The sequence below is a fragment of the Mesoplodon bidens genome (assembly GCF_964165515.1).
Source record: "Mesoplodon bidens genome assembly, chromosome: 14".
In the NCBI taxonomy this organism is placed as follows: domain Eukaryota; kingdom Metazoa; phylum Chordata; class Mammalia; order Artiodactyla; family Ziphiidae; genus Mesoplodon; species Mesoplodon bidens.
Window position 1 is genome coordinate 34063429 of NC_138170.1, and position 11404 is coordinate 34074832.

General features: G+C 41.3%; 1 pseudogene across 1 annotated transcript; it reads right to left on the reverse strand.

The window, feature by feature from the left end:
• Window positions 1-731: 731 nt before the first annotated feature.
• Window positions 732-1885, reverse strand: LOC308627580 (succinate--CoA ligase [ADP-forming] subunit beta, mitochondrial-like; annotated as a pseudogene). The gene has a single exon. The product of its transcript is annotated as a succinate--CoA ligase [ADP-forming] subunit beta, mitochondrial-like (transcript).
• Between the last annotated feature and the right edge of the window lie 9519 nt (window positions 1886-11404).

Here is an 11404-nt window from a genome sequence, read left to right on the forward strand (position 1 = left end):
TTAAACGGATCATACACTATGAATAAGTGGGATTTACCCCAGAGATGCAAGGAATCTCCAATATATGCAAATCAATCAATGTGATACAACATATTAACAAATTGAAGAAGAAAAACCATATGATCATCTCAATAGATGCAGAAAAAGCTTTTGACAAAATTCAAAACTGATTTATGATAAAAAAAAATCCTCCAGAAAGTGGGCATAGAGGGAACCTACTTCAACATAATAAAGGCCATATATGACAAACCCACAGCAAACATCATTCTGAATGGTGAAAAACTGAAAGCCTTTCCTTTAAGATCAGGAACAACATAAGGATGTCTACTCTCACCACTATTTTTTTTTTAACAGTTGTAAATATTTATGCACCCAACATAGGAGCACCTCAGTACACAAGGCAAATGCCAACAGCCAGAAAACAGGAAACCAACAGTACACAATCATAGTAGGGGACTTCAACACCCCACCTTCACCAATGGACAGATCATCCAAAACGAAAATAAACAAGGAAACACAAGCTTTAAATGACACACCAAACAAGATGGACTCAATTGATATCTACAGGACATTCCATCCAAAAACAGCAGAACACACCTTCCTCTCAAGTGCTCATGGAACACCCCCCAGGACAGACCACCTCCCGGGCCACAAGTCAAGCCCTGGCAAACTTAAGAAAACTGAAATCGTATCAAGCATCTCCTCCGACCACAGCGCCATGAGACTAGACATCAAACACAGGACAAAGTCATTTTAGCAGCTTCATCCAAGTCATCACAAGCAAGAATTTTAAGTCCACTGTCCGCTATCAGTGCCTTAGCATCATCAACTCGTGTACCTTGTAACCGTACCACAATAGGTATTTTAATTTCCAAATCCTTTACTGCCATGACTATACCCTGTGCAATAACATCACACCGCATGATTCCTCCGAAGATGTTGACCAGAATAGACAGTACCTTTTTATCTGAAGTGATAAGTTTAAATGCTTCTGTTACTTGATGGACTGTGGCACCACCACCAACATCAAGAAAGTTGGCTGGAGTCCCTCCATGAAGCTTTATTATATCCATTGTGGCCATTGCCAAACCAGCACCATTTACTAGACAGCCTATATTTCCATCTAGGCCAATGTAGTTGAGATCTGCCTTAGCTGCATCTTTGTCCCTTTCATCTTCCTGGGTCCAGTCCTGTAGGTCAAAGATTTTCTTCTGGCGGTAAGCTGAATTAGAATCAAAATTGATCTTTGCATCCATACATAGCACAGCTCCGTCTGAATCCTCTACCATTGGATTTATTTCTACCATGGTTGCATCATATTTCAGAAAAAGGCTGTAAAGCTTGATCATGTTTTCTGCTGCAGAATCCACAATATTGGCTGGAAATCCCATCTTCTGTGCAAGCCGGACAGCTTGTTCCTTTTTGATGCCTTCTACAATATCAATAGGTTCTTTAACTATGACCTCAGGAGTCTCAGCAGCAACATCTTCAATGTTGACACCACCTTGAGAACTTCCTATCAATACAGGACCTTGAAATGACCTTTCCATTGTAATAGCAAAGTAGTATTCTCTCCTGGGATATCTTCGCTCACAAACCAATACTTGATTGCATATTCTGCCCTTTTCTCCTGTTTGCTTGGTAAACAACCTTTTCCCAGTCATCTGTGAGGAAACAGCTTTTGCTTCTTCTGGAGAGAAAACTATCTTCACTCCCCCTTTGAGGCCACTTTCAAATGTTCCTTTTCCTCTACCACCAGCTAAAACTTGTGCCTTTATCACAACATCTTTTGAACCTGGGCAGCGGCCCGTAGCGCCGTCCGGGGCCCGTGGCTCCTAAGGGTGGCGGCAGCCAACAGCCGGCTGTAGAACGTGGAGGCCGCCATTTCTGAGTCTGACCCAGGTTCCTGGGCGCCGCGCGCTCTCACCACTATTATTCAACATATTGGAAGTCCTAGCCACGGCAGTCAGAGAAGAAAAAGAAATAAAAGGAATCCAAATTGGAAAAGAGAAATAAAACTGTCACTGTTTGCAGATGACATGATACTATACATAGAGAATCCTAAAGATGCCACCAGAAAACTACTAGAGCTAATCAATGAATTTGGTAAAGTAGCAGGATACAAAATTAATGCACAGAAATCTCTTGCATTCCTATACACTAATGATGAAAAATCCGAAAGAGGAATTAGGGAAACACTCCCATTTACCACTGCAACAAGAAGAATAAAATACCTAGGAATAAACCTACTTAGGGAGAGAAAAAACCTGTATGCAGAAAACTATAAGACACTGATGAAAGAAATTAAAGATTATACCAACAGATGGAGAAATATATCATGTTCTTGGATTGGAAGAATCAATATTGTGAAAATGACTATACCACCCAAAGCAACCTACAGATTCAATGCAATCCCTATTAAACTACCACTGGCATTTTTCACAGAACTAGAACAAAAAATTTCACAATTTGTATGGAAACACAAAAGACCCCAAATAGCCAAAGCAGTCTTGAGGGAAAAAAAATGGAGCTGGAGGAATCAGACTCCCTGACTTCAGACTATACTACAAAGCTACAGTAATCAAGACAATATGGTACTGGCACAAAAACAGGAATATAGATCAATGGAACAGGATAGAAAGCCCAGAGATAAACCCACACACCTATGGTCAACTAATCTATGACAAAGGAGGCAAGGATATACAACGGAGAAAAGATAGTCTCTTCAATAAGTGGTGCTGGGAAAACTGGACAGCTACATGTAAAAGAATGAGATTAGAACACTCCCTAACACCATACACAAAAATAAACTCAAAATGGATTAGAGACCTAAATGTAAGACTGGGCACTATAAAATTCTTAGAGGAACACGTAGGAAGAACACTCTTTGACATAAATCACAGCAAGGTATTTTTTGATCCACCTCCTAGAGTAATGGAAATAAAAACAAAAATAAACAAATGGGACCTAGTGAAACGTAAAAGCTTTTGCACAGCAAAGGAAACTACAAACAAGACGAAAAGACAACCCTCAGAATGGGAGAAAATATTTGCAAATGAATCATCGGACAAAGGATTAATCTCCAAAATATATAAACAGCTCATGCAGCTCAATATTAAGAAAACAACCCAATCCAAAAATGGGCAGAAGACCTAAATAGACATTTCTCCAAAGAAGACATACAGATGGCCAAGAAGCACATGAAAAGCTGCTCAACATCACTAATTATTAGAGAAATGCAAATCAAAACTGCAATGAGGTATCACCTCACACCAGTTAGAATGGGCATCATCAGAAAATCTACAAACAACAAATGCTGGAGAGGGTGTGGAGGAAAGGAAACCCTCTTGCACTGTTGGTGGGAATGTAAATTGATACAGCCACTATGGAGAACAGCATGGATGTTCCTTAAAAAACTAAAAACAGAATTACCATATGACCCAGCAATCCCAGTACTGGGCATATACCCAGAGAAAACCATAATTCAAAAAGACATATGCACCCCAATGTTCATTGCAGCACTATTTACAATAGCCAGGTCATGGAAACAACCTAAATGCCCATCGACAGACGAATGGGTAAAGAAGTTGTGGTACATACCTACAATGGAATATTACTCAGCCATAAAAGGGAATGAAATTGGGTCGAGACGTGGATGGATCTAGAGACTGTCATACAGAGTGAAGTAAGTCAGAAAGAGAAAAACAAATATAGTTATTAACACATATATGTGGAACCTAGAAAATGGTACAGATGAACCTGTTTGCAGAGCAGAAATTGAGACACAGAAGTAGAGAATAAAGGTATGGACACCAAGGGGGGAAAGCGGCAGGGGGTGGTGGTGGTGGTGTGATGAATTGGGAGATTGGGATTGACATGTATACACTAATATGTATTAAACAGGTAACTAATAAGAACCTGTTGTATAAAAAATAAATTAAATTAAATTTTTAAAAAATAAAATAAAGAAAAGCCACTGCGGGGCCTTGGCCAAGTCAAACTTCCTGTGCCTCATTTTCCTCCTCGGTAAAATGGGGCTTGTAATAGTACCTACCTCATAGGATTTAGAGGAGAATTAAATGTGTTAATATATGTAGAGTGCTTAGAACAGTGCCTGGCACATAATAAGAGCCATTATTTTAGCTAAGTGTCAACTAGTAGGTGTTAACCAGTGCTGTCGGGTCTTCACAGCCTATAGAATCCCACGACCTTGGCATTGTGTCTTCTGATAGAGTCCCAAGGGGCAGCAAATTTTTCTGTAAAGGGTCAGGCAGTTAATATTTTAGGCTTTACAAGCCACATACAGTCTCTGCCACATAATCTTCTTAGGGTTTTTAAGTCTTTAAAAATGTAAGAGGCACACATGTATCAGTCACACATTCCCTCAGTAGGTGTTCACTTATCACTTATTATGTGCCAGGTACCTTTCTGGATGCTGAAGCTGCAAAGATGGAGAAGTTAGCCTTCAACCTTTGGGATGGGATGCTCATAGCCTGATGCAAAGACAATCACAGCACCATGTGTAGTGAGTGTTTTAATAAGAGGGGAAGGGATGTGCTCTGATTGGGGGATGTTGATTGATGAGGAGGGGGTCCAAAGAGAAAAAGACACTTGAGCTATACCTTGAAAGATGCGAGGAATTCTCTCAGCAGACAGAGGCTGAGTAAGAACAAGGAGATCTCCAGAAAATTACAGTTTTGGGGATCAGAAGAGGCCCACAAGGTCAGTGAGAGCCAGATCAGGGAGGCTGGGCCCCGTACACCCACTGAGCCACTGGGACTTTATTCTGTAGGCCTCTAGTTTTCAAAAAAAAAAATTTTTTTTAGAAGATGTTGGGGGTAAGAGTTTATTTATTTATTTATTTATTTTTGCTGTGTTGGGTCTTCCTTTCTGTGAGAGGGCTTTCTCTAGTTGTAGCAAGCGGGGGCCACTCTTCATCGCGGTGCACGGGCCTCTCACTATCGCGGCCTCTCTTGTGGCAGAGCACAGGCTCCAGATGCGCAGGTTCAGTAGTTGTGGCTCACAGGCCTAGTTGCTCCACGGCATGTGGGATCCTCCCAGACCAGGGCTTGAACCCGCATCCCCCGCACTAGCAGGCAGACTCTCAACCACTGCACCACCAGGGAAGCCTTCAAAATTTTTAACACGGAAAAATTGTCTTCAGGCAACATCTTAATCTAGAGCCCTGGATTCATGTAAAACAAATCTGGTTGAAGCTCGGTGGTAAATTCAGAGCACCTCCCTCCTGCTGGCCGCCTTCACCAGAGGCAGGTCAGGGCAACCTCTGAGCCTCCTGGCAGCACAGTTGGAAATCCACAACTCCTGGCAACGGGCAGCAAGCTCAGGGGCCAGGGAAATCCTGTGGCTCCACTTAAATTCTTCTGAAGTCAATAAAATGCCATATGTCTGTTTTTATCCTGAGCAGATATCCTGTTCTTCCCCAGCAGCACCTCTGCCTTTGCTGGTCGCAGGCTTGCCCCATTCATCTTTACACTTAATTACGCACTGTCTTGGGTCATTATCTAATTGTTTCTTGAGCATGTTTTCTCCCCATCTAGATGAATTGGCCTGAAGACAGGAAGTGCATCTTGCTTCTCTTATATCTCACTCAACAAGGAGATGCTATTGAAGGGAAGAGCTGTTCCAACCCTAAGATTCTAAGACTCCCTACAGGAGGAAAGTATTTTCAAACAGAATAAGAGCAGTAACATGAGAAAACATCTCCCAAGGCAAGCATTGTTAGTGCAAGTAGAGTATTTAGTGGGGAGGTGTTTGTGTGTTAGGACTGAAGGTGGGCTGATCAGATTCCTCAGTTCACAAAACATTATTGCTTTGTGTCCATACACAACTCTTCTCCTCTCACTTTTTTATAATTTCCTTTCATCTCCATTCCCCAGCCCAACTTCCCTCCCTACAATACACAACAATTTTTTGTGTCTGTATGTATGTATTCTTTGACTGTTTTCTTCCATGCATGTATTTTAATATATAGAAATGGTATGTTCTCAGGTTTTAGATATTATCTATCCCTGATGTTTTCAAGATTTATTCATATTGACAAGCATGCATCTAGTCCATTTCTCCTAAATGCTGCGAAGTATTCCATAATCTGTAGCCACTAGATTTTACATATCCAGACCCTAAGGATGGACAACCAGGAGGCTTCCAGCTCCCCACTCCCTCAACAATGCTGCGATGAACATTCTCATACAGATTCCTTACAGATCTATGTGGGAAATTCTCAGGCACATATGCCCAGGAGCAGGAAAGTTAAATCATGTGGTGTGAGTGCAAGTACTGCCAGGGTGCTCCCTAAAGAAGCTGCCCCCATCCCTTCTCTAACCAACCATGCCTGAGGGTTTCTGGGGCTCACATCCTCACCAATACTGAGCAATACTCAGTGTTATAGATTGAAATGTGTCCCCAAAAAACATGTTGAAGAGCTAGCCCCCAGTAGCTCAGAATGTGGCCATACTTGGATATAAGGTCTTTGCAGATGCAGTCAAGTTAAGATAAAGTCATTAGGGTGGGCTCTAATCCAATATGACTGATGTCCTTATAAAAAGGGGAAATTTGGACACAGAGACAGACATACACAGACAATGTAAAGAGAAACATGTGGGGAGAATGTCATGTGAAGATGAAGGCAGAGATTGGAGTGATGCATCTCTAAGCCAAGTAATGCCTAAAGGTTGCCAGCAAACCACCAGAAGCAAGGAGAAAGGGATGGAACAGATACTCCCTCACAGCCCTCAGAAGGAACCAGCCCTGCCAACACCTTGATTTTGAACTTCTAGCTTCCAGAACTAGGAGATAATAAATCTATGTTATTTAAGCCACCTGGTCTTTTGTACTTTGATACAGCTGCCTTAGGACACTAATACTCTCAGCTTTCCAAGTGCTGCCAGCCTGATGGGTATAACATAATATCTTATTATTTTTATTTCTCTAATTACTAGTGAGTTTTAACATCTTCATATGCTTTTTAGTCAAGTGGGTTTCCTTGTGAACTACCCAAATTCTATCCCTTTGCCCACTTTTTCATAGAGGTTCCTATCTTTTTCTTATTGATTTGCAACAGCTCCTTGTAAATTTCAAATATTAGACCCTTAGAATTTGATACTTTACAAATATCTTCTTCCAAACTATTATCTGTCTGTTAACTTTATCAATTCCCCATTGGGCAGAATTATTTAATTTCTATTTAGTTAAATTCACCGATTTTTCAGTTATGATTTGTGCAGTTGAGGTTTTGCTTAAGAAATCTTTCCCCATTCCTATGTCCCAAGATGTTCTCCTACATAATGTTTTACAAACTGTATTGTTTTACCTTTTTTGTTTGTTTGTTTGTTTGTTTTTGCAGTATGCGGGCCTCTCACCGCTGTGGCCTCTTCCATTGCGGAGCACAGGCTCCGGACACGCAGGCTCAGAGGCCATGGCTCACGGGCCCAACCGCTCTGCAGCATGCGGGATCCTCCCAGACCGGGGCACAAACCCATGTTCCCTGCATCGGCAGGCAGACTCCCAACCACTGCGCCACCAAGGAAGCCCTGTTTTACCTTTAATGATGTAGAGTCAATATCTGTATGTGGTGTGAGCCAGAGAGCTGTTTAAAAAAACAATGTATAGCAAAATGCTCTAAAATGTAGTGGCTTGAAACTAAAACAACCATTTATTTTGCTCACATACCTGCATTGTAGGTAGGGATCAGCAAGGATGATTCATCTTTGTGCCGAGGAGTGGCAGCTGAGATGACTTGCCTGGGGCTGAAGGATGTGTTTTCAAGATGGCTCACTTACGGCTGGCAAGTTCATATGGCTGGCTGTCAGCTGGGAGTTCAACCAAGGCTGAGGGCTGGAGGCTGCAGTTCCTTCCCACTTGCCCCTTGATTGTCACAGATTGTTCGGGCTTCCTCACATTATGGTGGCTAAGTTCCAAGAAAAAAAGAAAAAAGGCAAAGGCTGTACCACTTTATATCATCCAGCTTCAGAAATCACTAAGCATTACTTCCACTGTACTCAAAACCTGCCCAGAATCAAGGGAGGAAACATATAAGCCACCTTTCAATGGGAAAAGTGTCAAAGTCACATTGTAAAAAAGCATATGTGGGAGCAGAGGGAATGTTGCAATCATCTTTGGGAATCGAATTGGCCACAGGATCCAATTTTGTTAGCAGCTCATCTTTATCATTTCAGAAGTTCCTTTATACACATGGTCTGCTGCTGAGCTCTCTGTTACACTGCTCTGTTTCTCTGTTTTCTTGCCACATTACAGCTAGTAATGTATCCATATCTGATAGGGTAAGATCTCTCTCTTCATTCTCCTTTTGCAAACTTGTGAGTTATTCAGGAACACTTACTTTTCCATACAACTTTTAAAACACATTTGTCAAACTCCTAAAAAATAATCCCTCTGGAATTTTCTTGGGATTGTCTTGACTTTATAAGTTAATTTGGAGAGAATAAACATAATGTTATATGGTCATCCCACTCAAATACATAGAAATTACTCTGACCATTTCTTCTGACTTCCTTTTATAGCTTTTAAGACTCAATATTTCTTCTATAGAAGTCTTATCTATTTTTTGTTAATCCTCAAATATTTTATAGTTTTGGTTGCTGCCATGAATATTATTCTTTTTTAAATTATATTTTCTAATCTGTTTTTGCTGGTGTTGAGAAATTCCATTGATATTCGTAAGCTGATCTTGCATCTGACAGCCTTGCTTAATTCTAATAGTTCAATCTGTTGCTTTTGCTGTATAATGATCACATTATCTGCAAATAATGAGAGTTTCATTCCTTCCCCTCTAATTCACACCTCTAATTTCTTTTTCTTTATTTATAGTCTTGGCTAGGAAGCCCAGTATTGTGCTGGGCTAGTGAATGCCCACTAGTGAATGATAATGGAGGTCCTTATCTTGTCTCTCTGACCTTAAATGGAATGCATCTTTCTCCACTAAGTGTAATTTGTGCTTTAAGTTTTTCATTACAAACAGGTATTGAGCTTTATTAAATGCCTTTCTGAATCTACTAAGATAATTATGTGATTTTTTTTCTCCTTTAGTCTATTAATGTGTTGATTATATTATCATGTTGAATTATTCTTTTATTTCTGAATAAACCTCCCAAATGACAATATATTTATATTTTTAACTACTAACAGTTGATAAGCTACAATATTTTATCTAGGATTTTTATATCTGTAATCATAAGCAAAAGAGGTCGGTAATTTTCTTTTCTTGTATTGCCATCATCCAATTTTAGAATAAAGATTATATTCAACTCAAAAATGAGTGGGGCAGCTTTTGTTGTTTTCTATTTTGAGGTTGCTAGAAGTGGACTGTAAAACTGTCTGAGCCAGATGCCTTTTTGGAGAGGAGGTCTTTGATTGCTATTTCTATTTTTGATGCTTACCTGTTTATTCAAGTTTTTTCTGTGTCTCCTTTAACCAACACAGGCATTTAATAGTGTTCTCTAAATGTTCTCATTTCATATAGAGTTTCCAAATTTAGTAGGATGAAGTTATTCATAATTTAGTTCTCTTATTTTTATATCTATTTATAGCTGTTTCTCTTGAAAAGATATGTATTTTTTATTAAATATTTTTTCTGCATTAGTCTTTATAAACACATATCTTCATTAATTATTAAATAGCAATAGGATGGTTTCTGCTTATATTTAAAAAAACAAACAAACAAAACACAAGTGTTGGCCTGTCGAGTCACCGCCAGATCTCACCCACCTCTCCATCCTGGAGACCACCTCTCAAGTCTATACTCTAGGCAAAAGAGAGGTCAGAAGCCTGAGCCCATGTCCCTTTGGGCCACCACTCAAGCGTGCCCTCCAGGGGCTACTGATCCACAGGCTATATGGATATTTGTCCCATTTTTCTCATCCATCCCCAGCAAGCAGTGCCCCTGAGGAAACAATCACTAACTGCTTACCATGTTCCCACCTTTGTACAAAGCCATACAAACCATAATCTTTTCTCCCAAACAAATACATGCTCTAGCTGGGAGATAAGGGTAACACTGAGGAATGCGCATGAGGGGAGAAGGAACTCTGAGCACAGACTTGGATCATACCACTTCATCCCTGAGCAGTCTGAAAGGTGTGAGGGAAATGTTCCAAGTGAGAGCAGCGCAGAGGACCCAGCCAGAGATCTGGAGCTCCACTCCCTCTGCTGTTTCCTTCCAGACTAAAGATCTGCCCCAGCAATGGAAGAAGGAGACGGAGAGAGAGGGCAAATAAAGAGACAGAGAAGAACACGGCAGGAAGGCAAAGAAAAAGGAAATCACTGAGCTACACTAATGCAATCAGGACATGTCCCATTACAACAGCTAATATTTGTGTCACTTTTCACACAGCCAGTACAAGGGACTACCTCAGTGGATTCCTCCACAGCCCTGAGAAGTACAATAGCACAGCTTTACAGGTGCGGAGACTTCAGCCCCCAAAGACTGTGAATCTCCCAGTCTTACATAGCTGGCAAGTGGCAGAACTGGGCCCCCAAATCCCTGGCCTTCTGACTCTAACATTGTCCTCTTTCCCCTAAACCATGTGGCCTCCAAAAACAGCAAGCTACAGGACAAAGGGGAAACCAGCTTCCTGTTGTTCACCCCACCTCTGCAAGCCCTCGTCTCTTTGCCACACTCACGACCCTCCACCACACACACACACACACACACACACACACACACACACACACACAGGAAACTGCAGGTCGATGGAAAGTCACCTTATTTGCTTCCTAAAGAACATGCTATTGTTTATTTGCCAAGAACCTCAGCGGGGCCTCTGGGCTGCCAAATATCTTGTTCTAGAAGCCGAAGGGTCAGCAGTGGGAGGAGATGAGGCCTGTGCTATCCTCAACGCCCACCCCCCTCACCGAAGATCACCTGTAGGCGCAGGTCCAGGTGCCCTGGTAGATACAAGGAAGCTCTCGAGGACCTTATGACGACGTCAGGACATGACGTGTCTATCAAAATAATAATAACAGCAACAATGATAGCAAGTAACTCCTCCTGAGTGCTTTCTATCCACTGCCACCATGATAAGATCTTTTAACAGCTTTGAATCATGTTTAATCCTCATGATTAATGAGGTAAGTTCAAGTCTTCCACGAGAAGCTGAGGCTCAGAGGGGTGAACTGTCATATCCAGGATTATACTTCCAGGGACAGAAGCAGGACTCAGATCAGGCTCATCACCTCCAGGAGACAAAGTCTTAACACCGCCTCTTTGGTTTATAGATACCCGGTGGGGAAGGATAAACCCCAAACAGCTGGTATAATTAATGTCTGCAACACCCAGAGTGGTGAGAGAAATCTTCAAAGAAGAGATAGCCTGATGCAGATATACAAGAAGGGAAAAGACAGACAAGAGGCCTGGGGTCACATACAG